The sequence below is a fragment of the Amphiura filiformis genome, chromosome 8 (assembly GCF_039555335.1).
Source record: "Amphiura filiformis chromosome 8, Afil_fr2py, whole genome shotgun sequence".
Classification (NCBI taxonomy): domain Eukaryota; kingdom Metazoa; phylum Echinodermata; class Ophiuroidea; order Amphilepidida; family Amphiuridae; genus Amphiura; species Amphiura filiformis.
In genome coordinates, this window is record NC_092635.1 from 66,253,365 (window position 1) to 66,279,316 (window position 25,952).

The following is a 25,952-nucleotide window of genomic DNA, read 5'->3' on the forward strand; positions in this document are numbered from 1 at the left end:
ATATCAATAGATGAAAAAGTATTGCTTTGAAGAAGTTTTGCGTTGTTATAAATCCAGTTTACCTACTGAGCCATATTTTGTAACACGGACTACGAAGGGGTTGTTGCATCCCTCTAATTTTCAATTATAAACGTCGTACCAATGTATAGCTATGGGTCTCTTCTATGCAGTGATACCAACATAAGTACAAACATTCCCCACATAATGTCGCTATGACGGCATACTGTGAGTGCACCCATGCAAATCAGGGACATTTTGGCTATGTACATAAATATAGGCAAATTTGTTGTCGGCTAAAAATTTTACGAACAAATGAAGTAGGAAATGACTATTCTAACTTACAAGTAAAAAGTCAGTAGTTCTTGGGAGTGGGTAGTTTAATGCATGAATGTAAATCATTGCTTTTACTGTAGAAACCAATGGTGGGCTTCACCAATCAACCTCTATGGTCATAGTTGATGGCCGGTCCTACCACCGGGTAAGGTACTCGGGTAATAATTTTATTACTAAAATATGCGATAATCTACGATTAGCTTATGCCGTTTGGGCGTTTTTTTAAATGACGGATAGCAAATCTTAGAGGTGGTACAACCCCATTCGTAGTTCTGCTGTCTTACAAGTTAAACGTTTGAAATGATAATCATGGCTAGGCTAGATAAGGGGATGATGTGTTCCAATGATATATTCTGTTTTCCATTGTGTCGAAGTGTCCTGCTATATTTATTTTGCTTTCAATTTTACTTTCAGTTGAATTGATATGTTTTTATTGTTTTCATTGTTATATAAAAACATATTTTGTCCAAAAAACAAGATAGATTTGACCTCATTGCTGCTGTCGATCGTTGAACCGGATTCAAAAGCAGGACTTTAATCGCTATATCGAATGCCTAGTGCCAGAAGTGGATAAGTACAATAAGTCTACAATATCGGAAATGTGTAGCTGCTATGTGTAGATGCGATCAATATTATGTGTGTATGTTGCCAAATGTTCACAGGGCAGTTTTTGCAAATACCCATTTCAAGCACTGAACAGTCGATATGCTAAAGTATTCTTGGAAGCTTAGCATCGATTTGGTTTTTTAAAACTTATAGCAAATGGATGTGGCTATTGTTGTGGTAAATTGGCCGATTAGCATTGCATAAATTTTGCAGTAATACTTGGCATCTCCATCATGTCCATGCACAGTATACGATAAGGAGTGACAAAAAGCCTTTTTGTAATATAGGAAGTGAATATGGGTGTCAAAAGTAGTCACTACAAATGTACATTCTTGCATATTCAGCTATATTAAAGTTAGTAAGTAATCTTATTAGAAAATTGTAAACGGTTTAAATGCAAGCAAATTAAAACCCTTTCATATCATCTGAACAGGCCATTTGCCATAATTATTTTTACTGAAAGCACGTATAGCATATCTTCCACTCACCGAGAGATACGGGTTGTCAAGATTAGTTATATGTTTTAGAATTAATGAATACGCGCTGCCTGTAACTCAGCTACTTTGATTTATACCTTATCAATGATGCTACTGTTAGTCAACGACAATTTAATACTTTGAAAAGATTTTTGACTTGACAGTTGCTTCGCATTATGTTTAATTTCATATTTATTGTACTTCAATCACCCTCTTGAAGGTTACATTCCGCTCACCATAAAATAAAAGCTTTTGCTGTGGCTTCTTTTTTGCAATTACAACCATTGGAGTAGTTGGTAGGTTTCAAAACAACTGACGCGAAGATTGATCTGTCAACTAAGCCAAAAGTATATATCATAATAGGAGCCTAAAATATGGCTCTTAAACGTGGTACGTACTTAGAAAGTTTAAATGGCCCCCTGAGGTCAATTGTTATACACTTACGGTACAAAAACATCTGCGCGGATTCCTGGTTGTCCAATGAACTTACGCTATTTCTTTGTATACAGTAAGTTTATACCATTTGGCCACATGAGGTCATTCAAACTTTCTGAGTGTATACCACTTTTAAGAGCCATATTTTCCAAAGCTCAACTCACTTTCAAAACTGCTACATTACAACTGCTACATTGATCAACACATATTGGTATTTAGGTTCAGTAAATGTCACCTCAAATGCTCAATAAATTTGATAATATCAGAACAATGTTACCCATTTCATGAATGTTACCCAAATTCAGAAATTTTACATTATGAGTACCATTAAATGTAAACTCATGGAAAGTACATTTTTGTATCACAAATTATTTGACACCATCTCCCGACACACCCCAATAAATATTTAGCCCGTGCGGTTTATGCAGACCCATTTCAAACTAGTTTTGGCACTTCGTGAAGAAATATTCCATACTTAATGTCAAGTCTGTATTAAATTGTTGTTGGCACATCGTAGCATCATTGATATAAGTCAAAGGAGCTCACGGTGAGTAGCAAAATGCTATAAGTGCTTTTAGTAAAAACATGTGGAAAACGTCTCGTCGGGATGATCCCATTGTCAAAACATGTACATTGCAAGTGCATTTCAGCTCTGATGAATGCCAATTGCTGACAAAGTATAGGAAATATCACCTCATCGCAATAAATTGGATAATTACAGAACAATTCAGCCTAAATTCAGCTAATTAACTATTATGAGCACCATGATGTAAAAGCATGGAAACTCAAAGGGTTTCAATAACCTTGCGGTTTATGCAGACCCCTTTCAGACTAGATTAGACACTTTGCGATGAAATATTCTATACTTAATGTCAAGTCTGTACTGTGATACATGTGTTTATGACATTTGCGACACATTTTGTTTTAATTTGTATTTTCAAGACATTTACCAATCTATATGAACCTTATTACGATCCACCAATGAATGCACTCCCAATTTTGCAACGGTTAATGTAGTTGTGAACAAATGGTTGAACCGTTTGTTACACTCTCTTGATGCTACCCAGCAAACACAAAACGTTTTCGACATCATTCGCAAAAGGTTATAAAAGGTTGTCAGAAAACGTTTAAATGTCGGGTTATATAAAGGGCATATTAAGGGTGTAAAACGTATCCATAACATTTGTTGATAATCTACTGCCCAGCAAACACAAAATGTCGGGTTATATAACATTTTTGAAAACCTGATACAAAACATTCTAAACAGCATGTTATTTTGGGGTTGAAAGAATATTTCGCGAAAAATGTTTGCCCAAAATATTTGCAATGACGTTTTAAAATCGTTTTCATGACCTTTATAACATAACATCTTAAGAACATTTCTGTGTTTGCTTGGTGCAAATATTTTAACATTATGTTATTTAAGTAATGACAAAATATTTGGCAAAAATGTTTGCAAAAATAGTTTACAATAGCATTTTGAAAACATTTTAAAAATATTGCTGTAGTGTGTTTTCATACAAAACGTTTTAAAACGTTTTCATGACCTTTATATAACCCCACATTTTAATGTTTTTTAAAACGTTGTTACCTAAACCAAAAGCCAAAATATAACTTATTTAAAACGTTTTTGTGTTTGCTGGGACGTACTTTGAATAAACTTGTGTATATACAGTGCTTATAATTACCAATAAATGGCCATATGTGTTAAAATTAGTCTTTTGGTAAAGGGCTCGTAATTGTTAGAAAACAATTTATTTGCTCTTTATACAAATTACACCATGTATTTTAGGGAAAACTCTGTATAGTTGTCCCGAAAGTATACGTTTGTATTTTCTGGATAATTATGTGTTAGTGCAATATAAATAGCAAAGAAATTACTTTTACCAATTACGAGCCCTATTCCAAAAGACAATTGACACCTATGGCTATTTTATTGGATTTAGGTCATATAGAAAAAAAGGAAGGTTTTATTTCAAACTCTAATCGTGACCCGCGGGTCAAATTGCTAGAATTGTACATTAAACACACCTAAACAGACACAATGCAATTTGCAGGCAGCAGCTTAATCAGCGCCAATATTGCAACATTGAAACAAACAACTATACAAACATCCAATCCAACCCAACCACATCCCCCAAGTAGGCAATGAGGATAAAGTGCCTTGCCCAAGGACACAACACGTTGGCACGAGCGGGGCTCGAACTCACAACCTATGTGTTATGAGTCGGGCGCCTTATCCACTCGGCCACACGTGCTCCCATATAGGCACTGTATGTACACAGGTTTATTCAAAGTACGTAGCATCAAGACAATGCAACAAACGGTTCAACCATTTGTCCACAACTACATTATCCGTTACAAAACGTAGAGTGTGGGCACAGCATACAAGATTTCAATGCTATTCTTTTTTTTATCCTGGATCTAAAAATGCGGACCTGGCCACTAAATTAAAGTATAATAGCATCCTACACTCCGGACGTTTGGCCAATATACATAATTCATTTTGCAGATTACGGTTTATTGAAGTGTTTTTACTGTGTCTCATTACTCATTTCTTCCTATGCCTCTATTATACTATAAACATCTAAATTTAAATAATGCAGATTTTTGAGCGACATGAGTGGTGACAAAAGTACTTTAACAACAACACATAATGCCTATTATTACACTCATTATCTTTACATAATACTTGAATTTGTCATTTGTCCTTCCTGAAGTTTGTGCTATATTTTCTTTCATTGAAGCCGCACAGATTCATGATTAATTTAGTTTCATTTATTTCCACAATGTTGTTTTGCACAAACGTACATTTGTTTCTTTATCATAGGACACGTGCACAGTTGTTCAGTTTGTGCAAATTAGGGTAAAGCCAAGAATTTTCTGCTTTACAAATGCTAAATTCCGCTTTTCTCCGCTTTGTAATTTTAGCACATTTCTGACATAATAAAATTTCACAAGAATCTTACTTTTACTGTAGTCGCCCTTCAAACTGAATTGAAGGACATGCGTTGTACGGTAAATCTATGACGGATTTTACTTTATTTTGATGAATTTTGAAGACCCATTTCATTTAGTATTTTATTTATTTATTTTCAATTGTATTTTTTTTTTTTCTAGGTCGTTTTTGCTTATTTTTAAATTTTTTCTCAGAAATGCGTTTTCCGCTTTACCTCCGAATTCCGCGATTTTCGCGGAATTTCCGCAACGCGGAAAATTCTTGGCTTTAAATTAGGGGTTCATTCATATAATGACTAGTCATGAAAATATATGAATGAACCCCGTTCATACATACCAGAACATTTTGTGGTTGAAATTTCATCAAAATAATAACAAAAACTACCAGTAACAATATTTAAAAACATGTTTTCTTTCATTTTCCCTACCCGGCGATCTCACATTCGGGACACCGGGCATAAACGCTGTTTATGCCCTTTCTCGACTAATCACGCGCGTTGTTACATAGCGAGTATGTATGCATTGCATGTTCATGCATTGCATGTTCATGGAAATTGTTTGTACAGTGTATCTACCTTGCTGTATTGTTTTATACAAGTTATAGTTGCAACAACACCCCATTCAAAACCAAATTAACACTCAGGAACAGAATAAAAGCAACAAAAGCTTGTTGACATTTATGTAACTTCGTGGTTGAAAATCATGAACTTTCAAAATAATAGTCAACGTTAGGGGCGGCTTGATGGCGATTGAACAACTTTTAGAACAATAGAGACCAGACAAAACCGGACTTTTGAAGTCGTTCCTTTATGTAAATCTAGTCTACAAAGATTACAGAAATACTTCACAAGGTCAAATTATCGTTCAAAAATGTAATAGGAGAGCCACTATCCACATTATGACATAAGAAAGTGTTTACTTATTTTATACAATCAACAAATATTATATATCTTGTGTTCGATTGAAGATATTAAATGTCATCACCTTCTAGATCATCTTGCCATGACCGACAATCAACGATCAAGAGAGGAAAACTGTATCCGGTTATGACATCACAGGTTGTAACCACATAATAGAGAGATTGCGATTTCCAAACGTAGGTATCTTTTCAAAGAGACTAATCTTACAGGTGCAAGTGGTTAGCATTTTTCTTTGACATCTAGGTTCAATGCATCGGTACCGCATGAACGTTGTAGTGCGGGGCGATATACCCGACACATGTTGGAGTTACCTATATTCTCTATGTTTAAAATTCAATTTGCTACCAGTAAGTCATGTGGTACAGCGAGCTGGACTTGAATATTCTGTATGTAGCCGCAGCGTGGGTTCGAGGCCCACCTCAGCGGAACTGAAATTCCCTTTTTTTTAAATTTCATATTATTGAAATGGGACTGGGCGAATTTATGTATGGCGTAAGGAGGAGTGACCCGGGCTGATTGCGTGCAGAACAATTCAACAGATGACTGACTATAAGACATAGCGCCAGTGTCTACGTTTGGAAAATCGCAATATCTCTATTATGACAATTTAACTCCCATGTACGTATCTGTAATACGTTATTAGAGTCGCAACCAACTGGGTTATATTATAACTTGAAATGCAATGTACGACAATTCAATAAACATCAGTAAACATTCCGGGTAAACACATGCGAACGCACAGCGCGTAGAACTCAAAAAGGTGTGCGAGTGGAGTTATATAATATTTATACACTCTGGGTATTTTTCTAATCGTGTTTCTATAAATTGGCTATGTGTTTCTTAGAGTGTATGAAATCAGATTAGGATTATCAAGTTAGACGTATTAAAACAATACTCGTTTTCAAACAGTGGGAAATGTTATGATAAATAATAATTTGATTGGATAATGGTGACAAATTATAGGTAAGTAAATGCGTATCACTTGATGAGAAAGTGAATGAGAGAAAGTTTCTCATGAAAAGTGTCGCCTCAAAGTAAGCATGAACTTTGTAATACTATACATCAAATCACCGGCATTTGTGTTTTCTGGATTTTCCTTCAAAAAAGTCCAAGCTTATTAGGCCATCTTAATTTAATAGTCTGTCTCAAAGCCCCCGCGCATTAGTAAAATCGCCTGCTTTTGGTGCGTTATTCCCACTGGATTTAGTCAATTTCATTTTTGTTCAAATCAACCACACAAAAATATCACGTCGGACATCGTCAGGCGTCAAAATAGCCTAAATCTTTAATCTCAATAAAATTCTTCATCTTGACCACAATGAAACCTCCTTGACAGATGAGAAGGTAGTCAATTCTTGTCAAGAAGCTCGTCCCACAGATAAAAAAAAGGAAAAAAAAACCTAACAAAAACTGCATTTTGCATTATGTTTTCAACTTGAGAAAGGCGGCTTAGCGTTTAATAAAGCTCGTATTTGACCTTATCTCCTTCAATTGTGGTAAGTAAATTAACTTTCCTAATATTTGACCGGGAAATGGTAACTTTTAATAGAAAAAGAAATCTTGTACAAACTTTGTGGTTCTATATTGCCCATTTAGTAGCGTGCATCTTACATCCGTTCGCAAATATGTCACAATGCCAGATTTACCTCGGATATGTAGTTGATCACCGACTTTTTTCTCCCACCTTGTCTAGTAGTACAATATGGCATACGCTTTTTTCGTGCAATTTTGTTATGTTACCGTACTAGGCTGTCGATATCCAAATTGTAAGGATTTTGACCAAATGTAAAGATTAAGTGAACATATTCTAACCAAATGGCCACTGGTGGTACACCACCGATTATCATCCTGTGACCGCGCCTCCCGATACTAACCTTAAGCAGTCTAACTCTCCTGCCTAGAACAACCAAATGCCTTTAAATAATGTAAAATATATTGTTTTCTGATCTCCATAATTTATTCTTTGTATACAGCTCCACACCCCCATACACACACGCACACACCAACAGGAAAAAAAAAAGAACAGTGCCCCGTTTAAAATAAGAGTTATGAAGTTATGAAATATTATAGTTCATGAACCGCAGCGAATGGAAAACATTTGTGATCGCCTGCTCCGCAGCCGATTGAAATGAAACAGCTTTTAGAGTGATTCAAGTACTATCTAGTTAGCTGTGATAAATATAATATTCTGTCACCTAAATGTCAAACATCATAAAAACACGAGGATCAAACTACTTAATCTTAATCTAGAGAGTACTGATTCTGAGGCACACATAGTAAACTAGTATAACATGTGATATTTTATTTAAACAAAAGCAGAAGCTTAATTCTTTCAGCAAGATCGTCTGACCTATATCTATTATCAGTATCGTAAGAAGAAAAACACCCACCTATATCACACTTTTGTAATCATTTATGTATGTATAGTGCATGTAATTGTGAAAACAAGTGTGAAACCTGTATGTCTAATGGATTTAATATCTCTCCTGAGCATCAACTGTTTAGGTTTCATGCATATGCAGACGAGCAGATCTACAAAGGATGTGTCACTGACAAAGATTTTAAGCCTTTAGTTCCTTTGAGGTGTTAAAGGCAGGTTCATGCAGGCAGGGCGTACGTAGGACGTGGACATGTAGCTACGCAAGGCTTCTCGGCGTATTTAGGAAATGTTGACCTGAACACAAAAAGCTTCAAGAGTGTGTTCGCATTATTACCACGCAGCTTCGTACCCAAACCTCTACAACACATATACACGGAGACGAACTTACGGTTCAAAAGCAAAAACTTCAACTTCTAGGGGAAATCTATTCAAGGCCACTCTGGCATAAAAGCCTCGTCTAGGGGAAAATATATTCAAGGCCACTATGGCATGAAAGCCTCCAGAAGTCGAAGTGAACGCCTAAATCGATAGCAGAAGTAAATTATGATCAATATACTTCAAGTTAAGAACAATAGTTTATATATGTTCTTATGCAGTATAAGATTAAAAGTTAATGTAATCTAGTTAAAAGACATCTCTTTTGATTTGGGTGAAAAAATACTTTTAGAATACTATTAGAATATTTAATTAAAACATGTTATATAACTACTTTAAAAATAATATGATAAGAAGATTAGCGAGATAGCTACCGATATTATCCCTGTTGAGAAGGTAATCGCCTAGCGAGTTCATTTATGTTTATTTAAATTAAGCATCTAAGGTAGAGTCTTTTGTGTCTGTCTGAATGTAGTAATTTAGAGCAAGAAAACCAATCCATGTGAAGTTGATGTAGAAGTCGATGTAACTCTGAAAACATATTTTCGCAAACACTGTAGTATTATTATGCAAATCTTTAATTGCTAAAATGTAATAATGCTATGCTAAGTAAGCCTAAACATAATGTACCCATTATGTGAATAAAAATCGAAAATCTTTTTACCCATCACAGTTTACTGATTATAAAACGATAATGTTAATCAGTCTGAAACTGCTCTTAAAATAATCATATGAATCGTTTTAGTGCAGTGATAGCGCCATCTGTGGTTTATTGCAGTGATAGCGCCATCTGTGTTTTAGTGCAGTGATAGCACCATCTAGCAAAAATGTATCCAATACAAGAATTGGGCCAAGCACCTAAAGAATTGGATTAGATTTTCTATACCCTCTCGTCTGTCTGCTTTCCCCCTCTTTGCATCTTTCTGTCCCTTTCTTCCTCTCTCCTTCTTTCATCTTTCTCCTCATCTTTTCCCTTTTTATTACATGGGCCTTGACCCTCAAGATAAGACTAAACATGTATGAGCTTGTCCAACGTCAATGGAATGACCATATCAAGTATAGTATATGCTAGTGCGCTATAGGTGAAATGATACTGGATCAGGTCGCATCACGGCCGCATTCAGTTGATTTGAGAATTCCACAAGGATTTGATTAGGACTTGATTTCATCAGTAATCGACAATAAGGAGTGATATTTGATGATTGTGTTATATTCATTATTACATTTAAAAATGAAGAAAAAATGTTGACTTCAAATATCCATTACTGGTTTTGTGTGTCTATGTGGCCACAGAGTTAGTTGACCTTTATATAAAACGATTTTTGGTTCAAATTGCGAGCTACTTAGTATCCCGATTCTTTCCCGCAAGTATAGGCAATTACTAACGCAGTTCAAAGTTTTAAAAGCAAGAGTCATGGCGAGTCATGGATATCTTTGAGAGAAGTGACGAAGTGAGAAGGCACTGCCACTATACATGAATGGTAACCAACGCCTGCATGTAAGGAACTCGTGTGTCAGTCAACACATAGGTAGCTCTGTTTTCGTCCACAAATAAGCTCCTCGGCTCTTCCTGTCGTTGTACCGAAGTAGGAGTTAACGTTCATTATGTTCCTCTTGATTGATATGTGCCATTCATTGAGAAACTTTATTATTAAACGTTATGTGCAAGTGCTAGCTATTTATTTTCAAAGGTAGTATGAATTATTTATATACTGTAGGCCCTATATATATCTTGACGCTATATAAATTGATGTTTATATATATTGACTCTATACAAATTGAGGTTTTTGTGCTTGCACGATAAACAGTGTACTTAGGTTACATTTATATATGCGCTTTTATAAATATATACGCACGTGACCACCTCGCACGCGCCGTCATAACAGCTTGTAGACAGTAAGTCTCGAAGTGACCTTCTACATAGCGGGTGGTCTTCCTATACATTTGAATGCAAAGGCGGAATAAGATGACAATACTGTGCAGCAAAATTGTCTATTTTGTTCAACTTTGTGATTATATTGTAAATGTTTCCGTCGTTGAATATTTTTTCAACACGTTGTTTTTGATAACATATTACAAATTCGGAATCCCCACATGTGCAACAATTTTGCTATTCAATTAAAGCTTAAATTTGATGATATTTTTTCAGACAGACTTTCTATCCTTTTCTGTATGGTGGTCAATGCATGAAGATTTAGTCACGCTTGCTGGTCTTAGTATATCGTGCCCATGAGTCACATGCGTATTTATAAAAGCGCATTTATAAATATAATCGAAGTACACTGATAAATGTTGAAGTGATAATAAAAATTACTAGAACATAAATGGTGCTGGTTTGTTACTTACAGATCAAGTCTTGCTTTCTAAGACAGGTGTTTCATGAAGCTGAAGGTAGCCCAATTAGACTTCCATTGACAAGAAGTTGGCGTTGTCTGTATAAATGAAAAGGAACACAAATCACAAGAATAAATGAGAGACACTAAACACCAAGGTGCGTATGCACAAAACAAGTTAGACTGTGTCTAACTTTCGACCTGGTCTAACTATGGAGATTAGGCACCACATACAATTTAGTGCTATAGAACTCTCGGTGCACGGTTAGGTACCGATGACTCTTAACAACACTCCCTGAAAATGTAGTAATAAATTATATCAAGAATAATAATTAACAGTTGCATAGTGTTATTGTTTTGCATTTAAATAAAAAAACGAATGCACTGTACAAATGCTCAAGGTACGATAAAAAGTGCCATCGGTATCTCTTCGGGCACCGATAGCGCTATAGGATCAAAAATAGTTGTGCCTTAGTTCTAAGCAGAAGGAACTTTTTGTTTTGGTATTTACATACCGTATTTTATGTTATTGTAGATTCTGTGAAGAGCAAATAAATGTAGCTTAATATTAGATTGCTGCAGTTTAACTTTTCTGGATTTTGCTAAAAGTAAAGGTGAAAAAGAAAAAAGTAAAAGGATCCCTCCCTAATTCTAAGCTCCATGGTTAGACTGGTCTAACTTGTTTTATGCATATGGGCCCAAATTAACACATATTTACATCTCTAATCTCTGCCAGTTGACCTGACAGGTTCCAAACATTTGTTAATTGTATATTGTCACTTTAAACACGTAAACGTACATTCCATTCCCAATGAGAGGGAAGCTGCAAAAGTCAACAAGATTTTTATCGCTGTAACTATGGAAACGATCCAGCTATTTTGATTGTCTATTTTGATATGTCTTGACAGTTGCCATACATTTGTTAGTTTTTATTATTATGCTGACAGTTGTCATATGTTTTCTTTATATATTTAATTCAATCAAAGTCCACTCATTCCCGCCATGACATAATCTGGGCTCAATAAGAAACTTAAAATTTTTTCACAAGTTCATAATATTAAAATCTCCTATCCATCAAAATGAACCAAAATTACACACAAGATTACTTCAATACTCAACTTTTAACACATGTCAGTAACCAAGCAATAATATTGTTTAACAGCAAAATGCACTGACATGGGGGCAGCTTCCTGGACTACATGTCACAGCCAATCTGATGTGTGTGTAAAACAATTGTAACAGCAATGTGGACTTTTCTGTCCCAGAATAACACTCGTACTCAACGAAAATAAACACACCCTTAAAATGGACACACATACGTTATGTCATCTTAAATCAAAACGGGTCGGAGGGAAGCATGACTTTGCATTCAAATATTGAGACAAATAAAGCTGACACATAAGAGGAATGGCATGGGTTCTATTACAGAGATCCCTTTATGAAATTCTCTGCCTATGTACCCGGCCCATGCATGGGTTTTCGAGAGGGGTGACGCTCAAACATTTCGTTTGCAATTGTTTTAGCTTCGTTGATCCATTTCCTATAACATCAATGTACTAATATCAAGAAGTAAATCAAAAATACATGCCTCCTGTCCTGCCATCCCGTTCGCCTTAACAGTTACTATTTTTTAACAGTGAATTTTCAAGGCCATTTGCTTTGATAAGAGTGATAAGACGTGAAAAAGCACCTTTACAAATGTCAAATTGTATTATGTATATTTCATTGAACTTTCAATTCCTTATATAATAGTATTATTTTCTTCTTACACAATCACAGTTGGTGATGATAACAGGATTAGAGTTGCAAGAACACCCAATCAATATGTAAAAATATCAGGGCACATTCTACACTATATCCATCATAAGCAACAGAGTAAGAGCAACAAATGATATTGTTTAATATTTGTAAAGTTCAAGGTTTTAAAACACGAGCTTATATTAGACAAAATGCAATATTACAATATTACAAGATAGTACTTCTTAAAGTTGAATTTCTATTAAAACATTTGTTATTAGTAAAATGTGAAATCGATCCTTTTTATAAATCTTGTTTTTGATCAAAGATTTCAAATCTTATCCACCTTGTACACCGTCTTACCAAGGTCAAGTACAGCTCTTTTCATGTATTAATGGCGATGTTATTGTATACATTGATTAAGACAATTCCTCACGGTTGTTTGATTTATTACTGTTTCTAACAAAACATTACACTTGACAATAAATACCAACATCTATCGCACGAATATACATATTTTTAGCTACTTTTAACTTGGATTTTCTTTTCTTTATCAAAATTATCATATCTTTTATCTGCCTTTTCGTGGTAATTGTTATTCAATAAACTGTATATTTCTGTGCAAATTGAGGGCGCTATTTACATATATTTTACATTTAATTTAGCCCAATTTTATAATAAAAAGTAGTTTGAAAATGTCCTGGCTACTCATTTTTATGATGTTTTAATGTCAGTATACAAGTGTCTATCCTTTGTAAAGATGCAATCACGATTTAAGATAAATAGCGCCACCAGTGTTCAACTTTGCTTAAAAATAAATACAGTTCTACATGCCATGAAACAACCGTTGATCCTGGTACCAGAATAGTGAAAAAAATGTGTTTATGCCGCTTAAAAGATATATAAAAAAGAATTTTAACAATTTCAACATCTTTCCATATGGATTTAAAAAATATTAGAATATTAGAATATAGTATCTGCTGTTATGACATAGCTCTAAACCATCTGGCATGAGGTCTTCGGCAACCTGGTCAATAGATGATAAAATATTCGTAATATATGTATAATGCATCTCTACAAATAGATTTGTCCGAAGCCAATGATAGATTTGACCTCTTTGTGTCTTCTCTTAGGTCGTTGGTTCATTGCTGTGGATCGATGAGCTAAACCGCATTTCAAACAAATCTATTATTTGAGGTACGTTGCATCCGTCAAGCTTAGAATCCTTGCATACAAGTTATGTTTACTGAAAACACTCGATGAATATAATGACGGTACTTGAGAATGATTTGTGAGAACTGTCTGATTGGTATTGTATGTGTGCGATTGACGAGAAGTGTGGAAGCAAGAAAGTTATCAAATTTGCATCTTTCCAAGTATCAAAACCGACTTAACATCTGTGTTACCGTATTAGGATAAAATTGAGACAAGCAGACTGGTTTAAAGTATTCACTTGAAATACGCTTGGTTTATTTAAGGACTTTAATTTCCAGTGAGTACATGATCATTTAATTGCTGTCACATGAGCCCGCACATGAGTTGGCAGATTAATGCTTTGGTGTTACTGGGGTTAGTAAATGTTTCGAATATGGGTATTTTGTCGACCCAGCGTCCATGGCTGGACACTCAATTGACCTTTTCGGTAAATCCCATAAGCATTTGCGTGTACACCCGAGAACTCGTCATTTGACGACACGTCGATCTGCGGGGGTCCTCTCGCTATTCCGAAGGTCCGCCATTCCGAAGATTTGCTATTCCGAAGGTTCGCTTTTCCGAACGTGTAATTTTACCATTCGCTATTCCGAATGTAATTAAAGATTCGCTATTCTGAAAATACGGTTCTCTATTCCGAAGGTTCTCTATTCCGTAAATTCCCAAAACACAAACAGGTTCTCTATTCCGAAAACAGAAAGGTTCTCTATTCCGAATATGAAAAAAAAATTATATTCCGAATATTCAAATATGGGTTCTCTATTCCGAAAACAAATAAAGGTTCTTTATTCCGGAACAAGTCACCATGTTCTCTACTCGAATATGAAAAAAGGTTCTCTATTCCGAATATGTTATATGCAGTGGAATTCGTAACATCATGGCTAACCGAAAAACTTTTACTTGGTTTCTTTTAGGGCCGTTTTCCTCCTTCATCAAACACATAATTCTGTCAAGGCTAGCACTAAAACTACAAAGGACCCAGGGCCCATATGTGGTACACTAACGAACTCTATCCCGTAGATTGATCCTTTGCCCATCTTGGCCCCAGAGGTCAAAGGTCACGGGCCGCAGATTTCGGATGGAGAGTCCTTTTTTCATATTCGGAATAGAGAACCTTTTTTTTATTTTCTGAGTAGAGAACACAGTGGCTTATATCGGAATAAAGAACCTTCTTTCGTTTTCGGAATAGAGAACCCATTTTTACATATTCGGAATAGAGAACCCTTTTTCATATTAGGAATAGAGAACCTTTTCTGTTTTCGGAATAGAAAACCTTCGTAATAGAGAACCTTTTTAATTTTCGGAAAAGTGAGCCTTCAGAATAGCGAACCTTTGGAACAGCGAACCTTCGGAATAGCGAAGTTCGCCCGATCTGTGCCGATGCGCACATCGTTTATCGAACATCGTTACTGCGCATTGCAAGTCGGCGTGACGTCAAATGACGAGTTCTCAAGTATACTCGCAAAGGCTTATGGGATTTACCGAAAAGGTCAATTAAAGTATACATGACCCCGAACCCGGAAGCTTCACCATTTCACGTAAGTCTCTTTTCAAAGTGTTATTAAAGTGTTTTCACTGTGTCTCTATACCCAGCATTCCCTATGCATACGTACTACAATAAACACCTCAATATAAAGAATACAGATAAGATTACGATCTGAGCTTTACTTTTGTGCGAAATAAGTAACGACATCAGTACTTCAACAACACACATTGTATATATACAAACATTACTCGTATTATCTTAACCATTAGACGCGGACGACGTCCGGAAATATTTGTTTTTTCCTACTGTTAAGTTTTCTACCATAAAAGCTTTAAAGGTATTTTTATGGTGTAAGATTGGTTTTGCGTTTCCACAGAAGTACATTTGCTTTTTCGGTATTAATAAAACCTTTAAAACAATAGTTTGAAGAATTTCATGCGGTAAATTTACATTCCTCTTATATTTTCATTTTATCATAATAACAAAGTTTATACTTATCATGACATAATCATATCTGGATCAATACCAAATTACTCTGTTAAAACCGTTTTTGGTAAATAAAACAGTCAGTGACGTAGATTTCTTTTTGACATTCGGTGAATGGGGTTGGAAAAAATGTCTTGAAGTATAGTAAGTTCAGCACCATTTGGCGACATAATAAGTTTATGGTAGAAATGCGCGTGAAGCGCGGCAAAAACTTTGCCAATTTGAAGCTAAACTGTTGAAATGTAGTGCAAAAATGGAATAAACTCGGGCGAAGCGCGAAAACATTTACACTCACTAAACCCACATACAGGCGTCAACACGGGAGGGGGGTGTATGGCCCTGGCAAAATATTGGCAACAACAGCGTAAGGGTAACAAATGTATTTATAGATCAGTGTTTTTTTTTAACATGGGAATTGACTGTTAAAAATATGTATGCTTAGATAAGGTTTTATGCAATGTAATATTGTATTCGGGCCGACTCTCCAAATTTCTAATTGAACATGCCATAAGTATACATCACCAAAGCTCGGACACCTTAATTACCAATATCATAATTCTGTTGTTAACCGGTTCACGTTTTCACTATATATTTCTTAACCTATGCCAGCCTTTTCAAATTTAAATAATGCAGGTAATATATATTTCACATTCGTATTGTTGCAAGACACAGTGATGACAAAAAGTACTTCCTTGACACAACTTTTGCTTATAAATATGCGACAACATCTCTTAAAGCCCATATGATAACCACTATTCCTATTACCAACAAATTTCTTGCTTATATAACCCATAAATATCTTCCTTTTACGATTTATAAATCAGCATAGTATTCAATTGCGTTAAAATATATTGTGCGTGGGTAGTTTAATGCATCAAGACAAGTAATACAATTATCACAAGGCAACAATTAAGAAAGATTGAAAACCAATAATATTTTTGTAAATTGTCTTTCAACGCTATAAATTCGATATCGATGCCTCCAGATCGAAGCGTAATATGGCAATATACCAAGGTTCTTATTTGAGGGCATGAAAGAAGATATCTTAAAAGTGCACATGTATCCTTGAAAGTGATTTGGTACTTTAAAAATTGATTTAACGCTGTTAATGTAAGACGACGAAGCACGATTTCCGACCCGGAGGGGTCTTTTGTGCATATTTTATAGCGTACAATATTAGTTGTTATACAACATCATCCTGTGCGAGTAGGATGATTCGAGATACCAATATATTGATTTTAGAAAAAAACTTGAGTTTCATGGTAACGTTTCTTGATCAAAATTGTACATTACTTGTATTACTTACATAATGAAAATAGTGTAACGGTGAGATACAAGCATATATATTATCATCGCGTAAAGTAGGTATGGATTGTTCTAAGCATTATGTATACAGTTAGTTAAATGTATTTATTATTAAATACTTTATTATTATTATTATGATTAAAGAGCAAATTTTTCAAAGTCGTTTACAGAGATTCTACTAACAATCAGTGAAGTAAAGCAAACAAGAAACGTTATGATAAATGCTAAGGATATGAGTTAAGATTTTATGTTTTCTAATGTGCATGTATTATGTAAAGAAAAGAGAACATAGTTGGAAAATGGTTTGATTTAGAAAGGGGTGCAACATCGTGGTCAGGGGTTTTGAAAAATAAGTTCAACAATCATGGCAACCGATCGTTGATACCATGGCGTGTTAGTATATACCCTCTAGATCACTGCTATGGGAGTAGTGGACTCAAATTGCAAGGTACGTTTTTCGCTACAGGGCGTTTTCAAAATGTCCATCAAACCCATTAAATGGGACATTTATGGGTAAAGTATTCATTCTATAGTACAGATCCAATAGGTTTGCATATATTTTTGAAGGATTTTATAATCTGTGCTACAATGTAAAGGCAGAAGTTAAGTTCAGGAACATTTCAAAATGGCTGCCATAAAATACCACAAATAGTGTTGGAACCTATTTCATTCCAGATCTTATTGCCAGTTAATTTAATAATCAAATTAATCATTCTTTGATACTGTGAGTTGTTAGTATAGATCCTCTAGAACAATGTTAGGGGTAGTGGACTCAAATTCTAAGGTACAATTTTCTCTAGAGGGCGTTTTCAAACTAGCCATCAAAGCACATCAAATGGGCTATTAAGTGTTCAGTACATAATTTTTCAAAAATATTTATATAATCGACTTATATATCGATATAAAAATATTTATTTATCCCATTGAGTGTGTTTTTGATGGCCATTTTGAAAACGCCCTCTAGTGAAAAGCGTACCATACGAATGTACCCCCTAGCAATGATCTAGAGGCACGGTTGTTTGATAGCATGTAAAACTACGTCATTTTCACGAAAAGGTGAACACTGATGGCGCTATTTATCTCAAATCGTGTTTTCATCTGTACAAGGGGTAGACACTGGTATAATGGTATTAAAACATTAGAAAAAGAGTAACAAATAGCAACGACATTTTCAAAAAACTTTTTATCATGAAATGTTAGGAATACTGACCTATATTACTTGGCTTAATTAAATTAAAAAAATATATGTAAATAGCGCCCTCAATTTGCACACAAATATACGGTTTATAGAAGAAAAAATACCACAAAAAAGCAGAACAAAAATAAACAAGTTGGAAAAGAAACGAAAATATCCAGGTCTAGAATTGAACATATGTAATGTTTTGTTAGAAAATCTAATAAATGATCACATCAAACAATCGTAGAGGGTCTATTCCAAAACCCCATTCTATCAAATATTGGTTGATACCCTTACTTAAGACCCGTACGAGATTTAGCTCATAGACTAATTAAATTGAACCTAAGATTTTTCTTAACCAATGGTAGAATGGGCCTCTTTTTCTTCGTCTCTGAGTCTGTTTGTTTATTACTGTGAGTCAATGAGTTGAATAACACTTAGAACAAATCTATAATCTGAGGTACGTTGCATCCACCATTCGGGGAATTTTTTTATACAAAGAAAGCACTGAAAGCACTGGGTGAATTTAATAGCGGCAATTGAAGGTGTGAATGTTTGAGATAAACTACCCGAATAACATTGTATGTGTGCGGTTTACGAGTATGTTATGGCAGCATGTTACCGAATTGACATCTTTCCGAGTTTCTAGTTCGATGATCGGGGCTGACTAAACATCTGTGTTATTCAGGGGTGTTATTATAGTAAAATGGAGAGTAACGTACCGGATGTGGCAGTCAAATACATCAACGTATTTTCATCTCAATTTAAAGTTATTATCCCCTACTAGAAACTGAAATTCAAATCCGGGGCTTGAACTTTAATTGAAAATATTTATATTCTCTCTTTTTATATGGCTTTCGAATTTTGACAAACAGTTAATGATCGTGCAACAACAAATTTAATTAAGATGGCATCAAGGAAAATATGTAAGATAATTATCGCGTCCTCTACGGAATGATATCAAAACCAGACCCATATTGACTTTGAAGCTCCACATTGATGACATTACGTTTTGTTACCTGGAGAGATTTGATCATGTCTCACCTCCTTAATCAACCAAATCGACGGGTAATAACTCTTGTAGAGAGGGATCAACATTTAACCACAAAGTGCCTCAAGCAAAACTCACATCCTGGGAACTAAATACCACACATTTTTATGTAACTCATTGACCCATGTGTGTCATATACTGCCTCTAGCTATAATGACAGCCTGGTGATCTGGTCAACAGATACAGGAGGGAATTCATTTTTGATCAATTCTCTTCAGGTAGTGAAACATAATGAAAAGAGGTAACAGGTGTGGACAAATGGAAGTAGGAGACCAAGAGGTTGCCATCAATAATGTCATACCACGCAAACCGTTAGCAAAAGTAATTATTGAAAGTGATTATTCAAAGATGAGAAGTGGAATTGTCTCCGATCGTATTAGACTATAATTAACAAGAAGTACGTGTTGGTTATAATGTGACATGTCTGGTCAACGGATACCGAAGGCGGCAAATTTGAAATTGAGATAAAGGCAAAAATATGGAGTAAAAAACAACAAAATACAAAAGAAACTAGACATCACAAATCTTCATAACTATAGAACCAAGTATGCTAGACCTTTGGTGTTTTCAGTATAACTATGATATCCTAATGTTGGTATAACATGTATAAGGTAATAATTATAGTAACTCAATTTTCAGAAATGCCTCCTTTGGCCTCCATGGACCAGATTAAATTGAATGAAGTATACTCATCACAGATCACAGGAATTAGCCAGAGACAGATCCATGTCCACATACCGTATACCTTCTGCCCTTTAAATATAAGACAGTAAAGCACACAGGGTCGTACACAACTGTCGATCTTGATTTGGCCCACGCTCTGTCCAATAAGCTGAAATCATCTTACGAAAGACGTTCACAAACTTTTTACAGTTTGGAAAGACCGCTCATTTTGACAGGATAGTTATTTATATTTATACTAAAAGCACTTTTAGCTTACATAATCTTACGGTTAGATAGAAGTTGTGTCACTTAAAACGATTATATGAATTTTATTAACAGGGATGCATGCCCACTGCCTGTCATGCCAGAAGCTAGAGTAATATTAACCCAGTTATATATTTTGATTGATGTCAATGATGCTGTTGTGTGTCTTCAACACTTAACCCCCTGAACACTACTGGTCGTCTTACAGCATTTATGATTGGTTAATGACCTGAAATGTTAATTTCAATTGCCAATTGTGACTAGGCTTTAAACTATTTATGGTCAAACTTGCATTTGCAGATGATCTTATTAATACCCTCCTTGATTGGTTCAAAATTGGACACAACATTCATTTTGGCCAATCGGCAGGTAGTTCTCATAGGTTAACTTGACAATCTAAACGTCTGTTTACTTATATAAACACCTCAAATAAAGAAATATGTAACCTGATCTTGTTACGACAATTTGATTGATAAGGTCGGGTGCAAAATCTTGTGAGATCCAATTTGATTTCATATTTGCTACCAAACACTCTAAATTGACACAGAGATATCCGTATATGAAAGTTGCAAATCAAAACATGCACGCAGTCGAAATTGCTAAGCGTGGTAAAGCTTGCTTGTCTGCAATGGGCCCCTGTTGACTATCACTAGTGCCGGTACAATTGTACCGGTTTATTCAATTGTTAATTGGAAACGCATGGATGATAGATGAGAATGAGGCGCCGCTGTGTGCCCGTGGTAAACACCAATGGTGGATATACGAGATATTGAGTTGAACCATTTTTCAAAGACCTACAAATCAACAGGACTCAAATGACATTAACAGAGTTATAAAATTTGAAACCATGCTGTATTAAATGGTAGAAAGCAACTTGTTAATACCCAGTTAAAAGTTGGAACAGTTCAAGGGCGCGGGTATTATGGTTTTATTTTGGCTAGAATTGATAAGACTGTCTAAACCTTCTCCTAGGCTTTATTTTAACCGGATCCTTTCTAGCATTGTTCCTTCGATGTGCTAAACCTTCATTCTCCTCATTCATCCATGCGTTTCAAATAAACAATTGAATAAATCGCGCATTGTTCCGGCACTTGTGATAGTCGGCAGGGGCCCATCGCCGGTAAGCAAGCTTGACCACACTTAGCATTTACGACCGCGTGCATCGTTTAGATTTGCATCTTTTGAAAATGCACTGATGTTGGTAACCATCTTTGTCAATTTAGAGTGTTTGGTACGAATGAGGTACGTCCTTATTACCAAACGAAATACCTGTTTCTTAATCATTCAAATTGTATTAGCTTGATGCCCCATGCGCGGGGAAAATAAATAATTTGGCGTTTCCTCTCACGTAGCTGGACACGCAATCAAAGTATACAACATCCAGGCACTTCACCGTTTCATATATAAGTCTGTTTTCAGGACACGGAAGTGTTATTGGAGTGTTTTCACTCTGTCTCTATCATCAACTTATCCTATATACATAGTAAACACTTTAATTTCAAGAATGTAATAGGATTACGATTTTAGTTTAACTTTAGCGTGACATGAGTGACTACAAAACTGCTTACAAGACAGACCTTTTGTCTGTAGACAGATAGCCATTACCGGAAGTTTTCTGGTTTTATTTTTCAATTTGTATTCGTCTTTTAAGCTTTAGCATTGAGACCGTTGTATTTTGGAAGACGTTATGATTCGGTGAATAGATTCATCAGGTTTGTACTTCAAATCAATTGGTAATTTTTGCGTGACAAAACCATTTAGTGTTTACTTTGTTAATATTTTGTCCATCTCGTCGGAGGACTTCATCAGGGCTAGATGTGAGTATGTGATGAAAGTCAGTTTCCCGGGAAAGTGGATCAGATGCTCACATCTGATGACATCCTCCCACGAGATGGACGAAACTTTAAGTAAGTAAAAACTTACTAATGTTGTCATACAAAAATGACCAATTAGTTAGGTATGATTCGGTTTTAAATATTACAAAGTATAATCTGTAACAAATTAGAATCACAGTGACATTCACAATCACATTTTGTGAAAATGTGCAACTTGATAATATTTCCTGTATTAAATAATAAGTTGGCTACTAGAAACAGTTTAGTTGGCTTATTTTAAAACTCGAGTTTACCTAAAATTGTCTAAGAAATGGTCTAGAAAATGAATTGGGCTTGTTGTACCCCGTAATATGTAATTAGTATTTTATCATTAATTATCATGTTTTTCTGAAAGTAGAAATTACAACATTAAATGTATGACTTACACATTTCATGTTTTTCATGTCTCTGGTTGTTGCCCACAAGTTATGTCAGTCAGTGACTTTTCAGCTTAGCTATTGAAACGGTGTATTTTTTCAAACTTTTTTTTATTTTAGATTCGTAGATTCTAGTAGTCAAGAAGTCACACCACGACCACGTTTCTATCCTTAAATAGCCTTTACATAACACGTGTTCAAATATAAAAACTATAAATGAACATCCTGTTAAGTATTGACATTACTTGAGCTTGGAAGTGCCTGGGAGGTCTCGCAAACTGTATACCCAAGACGCTGGCGAAGAAGTGCTGGAAATTGACAACCAACTTTTTCTTGGGGGGATTAAATGGTCATATAGCTAGTACCTGAAGTATAAATTTGAATAAGAAAGCATTCTTTTTGGTCAAAAAGATGCAAATTTGCTATCCAGTTTCGTGTGTCTTTTACATACAAGACGTAAACTGACACCGAATTTAGATCTTGTAAGAGGGTGTTTTAAACACGATTAAAATACAGCAGGTATACGGGTATTCCTTTCCATATGCGATAGAGACTTCGCTGCTTCGAGTGTCTTGTTAGCTTCGTAAATAGTATTCCCGATTCATACACTTCAGGGCGATTCTCTGCACTATGTCTTACTTTTTTTATAGTGTGTGCAAAGCGGGGGTGGAAGCAGTTATGTGTGTAGGAGAGGGTGTGAGGGACGCTATATAATCTGATATTATTCGGCTCATATCAGCAAGGGTTTTACTCTGTGGTCTCGTGTCATCCTTTTATTTAAAGAAAGCTTGCCTCATATTCAGTGCTTGTTACATTGTAGTAAAATTATAAGTAATTTTTAAAATATAAAAATAAAATCATGAAGGCTGCACAGCAATTCCGTTAATTAAATTTTTCGGTGTAACGAGGGGCTCCCTAACACTGTAAGAATTTACAACATAGATATAAATGGATCATTATCAGACAAATGATAATTTATTTCCAATGTATTATTCTTTATCATCGGGATAGGCACGGTTTAAAGCTGTAATCTTTACAACACAACGAGTTGTATAATGCAGAGGAAATCAGCGTTGGTGAAACAATAAGCTCATTATGCGTGGGTGGTATAAGCAGGAGGTTGAGAATGACACACAAACTCAATTATCGCAAGAACAACTAATTAGACATTTTTGTATTTTGCCTCCGAAATCGAAGCGTAATTTTTGCCGGGAATTTTTGCTTGTCGAACGTGATTTGATGCTAAATTATTGTCCCAGAAAAGAGAGATTGATTTTAACACTGTCAATACATGTAATATGACAAGAGGAAATATAAATTTACGACCGGAGGATTCTATTTATGCGTGTTTTGGAGTCCAATATCAGTGGTAAAACGATATCATAACACTGAGTGGAGCTGTACTAGTTGATATGATTCGAGGTACCAAGAAAATGTAATTATGAACTGGTTTGTGTTGAACTTGATCTTCAATTATAGTGGTTTTCCTATATAAATCAAAATTATATAAAGTGTTTTTATTATTTTTACACGGTTATGTTTTCCCACCGGCAAGTTAGGAAATGGGAGGATTTTTGTCAAGATTTGGTACAGGTTATGACCTCTAGATATAAGTTAAAATCCTTCAAAGTATTATGCCTTAAGATGTGAAAGACGAATACTTAAGTTATGAAAATATTTGTCAAAATTATATCTGATTTAGATTTTTTTTCGATAAGATTAGTGAAATGCAAAATGGAACTACAAATGTATTTTTACTGCGGGAGGTTTCCAATTTCTGGGCAAGAATTTCGTTTGATTGATAAAGGTTCTTTTTCAGATCTAATTAAAAATGATACTACTCACTCCGAAATATTTCATATAATGAGAGAAAATATACCATTTTGAAGCATCAAACCCTAAAAAGTACTTTTTTGGCTATATACAGTATCTTAATATGTGTCCGGGAATGACCAAATTAATTTCTTCACATCAGCGCATTAAGTTTATAGAACCATGCAAGCAAAATATACTATCTGCAAACAATTAATATTACTGTGGATTCCATTAACTTGACTGTCATTTGTTTAATTGGCAGTAGCATGAATATACCAGCAAAATTGATATAAGCCTACCGCATCTGCCTCATATATCATTCTCAAACCACGTTGCAACAATGTACAATTAATTAGAGGTTAATGACTGCGCATCAGTTGTTTTGAGGGGATTGTGAAATATCTAAACATTGTGCTTTGGAACCGAGGGATATGCCGAGGTCCAAAGCACAATGTTTAGATATTTCACAACACCCGAATAATAACTGATGCAAAGTCATTAACCTCGTTCATAACCGTCACCTTTCACTTTTTTAAATTCAATTTACGTCACATCTTCTTCTTTTAATTTGAAAACAGAACACAATTTTAACTTTATCTGTCGTTTTCCCTGTAAAAAATCGAATAGCCCATTAAGGAAATACCGCTAGCGACCAATCACACTAGCACGCAATCATGCGATGTCCAAATACGGCGGCCAGCGTCCGCGTAAATTGTTCGAACGCGTAACACGTCACGTAACGCGGTCATTGTAGAGCGTACTTTTAGCTACGTCACGAGACGCGGTCATTATACTTTTCAATGACCTGCATTTGCGTCCGCGTATTTAAAAGTTATTATCTGTGATTGGATCGCACATGCTGCGTATATTAATGAGGTTATGAACTTCAGACAATAAATGCAGTGAACAGTAATTATTCGGGAGAATGTGTCCGGGAATGACCAAATTGTTTTGAGGAATGAATGTGATATTTGTCCTTTTCAATGTTTCTTTGCATCAACGCTTTAATTTAAAAAAAATATGAAATTGTCAGTATCAGAAAAAACTTCAAAATTCTCATAGCAACAACGTACAAAAGTATATATTCATTGACATGTATTTGAATAATTGCAAAGAAATACCAAATATGTAATTATATTTAACACTACAGTAGTATAACAGTGAGCTACAGCATAACATTTACTTATTATTATTTCAGACAATCTTTCCTTTTTTTAATATAGCTTAAGATGACTCCTTTTGTCCCCTGTTTGTTTGTTTGTTTGTTTGTTAGTTAGTTTGTATATTTGTTTTGTTTTGTATCATCTCCCAAAATATTTCCGGGATGATTAAATTATTAAAAAAAAAAGTTACCTTTGTTCCTCTCATTGTTTCGTCAAATCATTATTTTACCAAAATATACTACGTAGAAAAAGATGACAAAATTCCATCTATCATCGGCAAGCGAATGTTAAATGGGATTCAATTGAACTATTCAATGTCTGTTATTATTTAGTCGCATGAAGATACCAAGAAAATGTATAGTACCGCACCTGTGCCATTTGCCTTTCTCAAAATCCGTAACAATGTACCCAGTAAACACAAAACGTTTTCAACATCATTCGCAAAAGGTTAGAAAAGGTTGACAGAAAGCGCTTAAATGTCGGGTTATATAAAGGACATATAAATGGTATAAAACGTTTTCATAAC

The 25,952-nt window shown here is 35.1% G+C and overlaps 1 protein-coding gene across 3 annotated transcripts in view; it reads right to left on the bottom strand.

Moving 5' to 3' along the window:
* The window catches only part of LOC140159373 (QRFP-like peptide receptor), a 214,301-nt gene that overhangs the window by 107,760 nt on the left and 80,589 nt on the right, over window positions 1-25,952 (bottom strand). For all 3 annotated transcript variants that reach the window (XM_072182823.1, XM_072182824.1, XM_072182825.1), the window contains exon 3: window positions 10,830-10,915. The gene's annotated coding sequence lies outside the window, so the exon portion shown is untranslated. The remainder of the gene's footprint in view (window positions 1-10,829; window positions 10,916-25,952) is intronic.